The sequence below is a fragment of the Fulmarus glacialis genome, unplaced genomic scaffold (genome assembly GCF_000690835.1).
Source record: "Fulmarus glacialis isolate BGI_N327 unplaced genomic scaffold, ASM69083v1 scaffold6393, whole genome shotgun sequence".
Classification (NCBI taxonomy): Eukaryota; Metazoa; Chordata; class Aves; order Procellariiformes; family Procellariidae; genus Fulmarus; species Fulmarus glacialis.
Window position 1 is genome coordinate 18,794 of NW_009202178.1, and position 2,318 is coordinate 21,111.

Genomic DNA, 2,318 nt, shown 5'->3' on the forward strand with positions numbered 1-2,318 from the left:
TTTGTGCCATGTAGTCCCCAGTCAGTTCCAAACTTGGGGGTGGCAAACTGTGTTCCCTGTGCCTTCGAGATAAGGTCAGCATCAAAGGATTTCTGCTTAGATGTTAAGAGAGTTCAAACCGATATTCACCTATTCCTAACTCTCAACATGTTATAAATAATACTAGCATATAAAAGATGAGACAAGTGGCTGTTGCAGAGGTTTGATCAGCAAAAAACCTTAAAAAGAATTAGGTAAGTTATATCCTTAGAGCTGTAACATAAAATTTGGGACGTCCTGTTTTGCTAAACTATTGTTCTCCATTGTATCTAGTTTTATTTGTATTTCCATATTGATTTTGAACATTGTATATGTATGGGAGCTAATATTTACAGATAGAAAGCAAATGTGAGTACATTTGATAAGTAATGTCTTTTCCTCTTTTTATCTGTCAGTGACAGTTGTTTTCAATCCCTTTGCAGTGTTTGAGTTGTAGATTGTATTTATTTTGAAAGCTGGAGTGATCCAAGGACAACTGGTGTTTGTAAGTTTTGTTTGCCAAAACTAAGTGGCTTCTTGTTGGCTAGATATAAAGCACAGACATAATAAACATGAATGGTCCCATAAAGATGCCTGTTTGGCTCTGTTGTCCAAGCAGCTCTGTAGCTGATGAACAGCTATTAAAAGTAGTCAGTAATAGATCAGGAAATACTGACTTACAGATGTCTGAATGGTAGCTCGAGGTTTTGTGGTTGGGGTTTTTTTTAGGATCATGAGCTTTGAGACTGCTGAGCGACCTACCTGAAAATACACAAACGCTTGAAAGGATGCCATGCTTTGTATAAATTTATGCATGAATGTAATTTCAAATCCAGCTTCCACACTGTTTGAACATAAAACGTGGTGTCCTTTGTAATGGTTGCCAGAGTAATCATGACACTGATTTAACTGTTTCATGGAATTAGTTGCCATAATCTACAATTCAAATGCAAAATTGACACTTTCTCATTGTTAAGGTTGTGTATTATGGAATTATCAACACCTTCTGTTAATGACAATAAGAAGCAAATTGTGCAGATCTGACTTGCAAACACAAAATCAGGTTAATTTGATAAAATGCAGATTTGCTAGAGTTGACAAGTTTTTCTTTCCTATACGATATAGGTGGCTTCCTGCTTCTTGCATTTGCTTTGTTGTTCAGTCCTTGCATGGCAAATAAAAGCAAAGCTCACTGGGTGACAAAACTGCGTCCAGGTGCATAGCGTTGGTGTTGGAAAGCCATGCTCGCTGGTGAGCTCCGAGGCCCTCCCTGTAGCTGACCTGGCACTATGGGACTGCAGCAATTTTCTAAAGGTTGTAGGTCATCCCCATGGAGCCCAGGGAGGGGGGATGACAAAAGCTATCCCTCTTGTCATTCTGGATGCATCAGCATCCTGGCACATCAGCAGACAGCACAGACGAGGTACTTGGGTAGCCCAATAACAAGCCCTGCTCAGAAGAGATGAGGTCAGATCAGCAAGACTGTGGAGGAGTGCACAGAGGAGTGGAGAGACTCTCAGAGGAAGTGACCAAGGCTACATGCATGGAGTATTTTGGAGGTGCTTATGCACTTATTCCTCCCGTGCTGTGAGCCAGATAGAGGTGAGCTTAATGTGAACCAAGAGGCATGAGACCAAGCTGCTGCCATCATCAAAGCCCATCAGTTCAGGCTCAGAAATGTCCTATCCAGGTCTGCACAGCATCCAGTGTGCATCTGGCTGTCACCCAGCCAGCTAGCTGCATGGGGAGAGCATGTGCATATTTGCCTGTGAAAGGCTGTATAAACATACCCTGGAAGAGCTTGGCTTGCTAATCTGATGACACACACAGGATGGAAGGAGAAAGAGGCATTTAAAGTCAAGGACAAGGATGTCACAGGAGCAAACACGTACAAATTAGCCTCAAGTATACTTAAACTGGAAATCTGAAGGGGTTTTTTAGCCATCAGAGAGCCAGGTTCTTGTGCAGTCTTTCAATAAGCAGAAGAGGCGCAAAATGACAACTACTTTCAGGATAGGGTTTGTTAATTTTAGGATGGAAATTAGATGGCATGCTTGTTGTAGCGGAGAATTATTGATCAAGCTTTCAGATAAATTGAAACCCGGAGCCCTCTCCCCTCCCCAAGATAAAACTCATTGCAAATGAAGCATAAAAATAATTTTATTCGTATGCATGCCTTAGTTCTGTTATACCTGTATGTCTTCTGCTTTTATTCAAAGTCTTCAGTTTGTTCTGTCAAATTAATTTTAAATTCTAGGGATTTGCTCCAAAGGGAAAAAAAAAAGGGGGGGGGGGGGGGA

The 2,318-nt window shown here is 41.2% G+C and overlaps 1 protein-coding gene across 1 annotated transcript in view; it reads left to right on the plus strand.

Annotated features, from left to right (window-relative positions):
• The window catches only part of LOC104074150 (ankyrin repeat domain-containing protein 6-like), a gene marked incomplete at its 3' end in the record, with an annotated part of 28,521 nt that overhangs the window by 614 nt on the left and 25,589 nt on the right, over positions 1-2,318 (plus strand). The gene's annotated exons all lie outside the window — the stretch shown is intronic.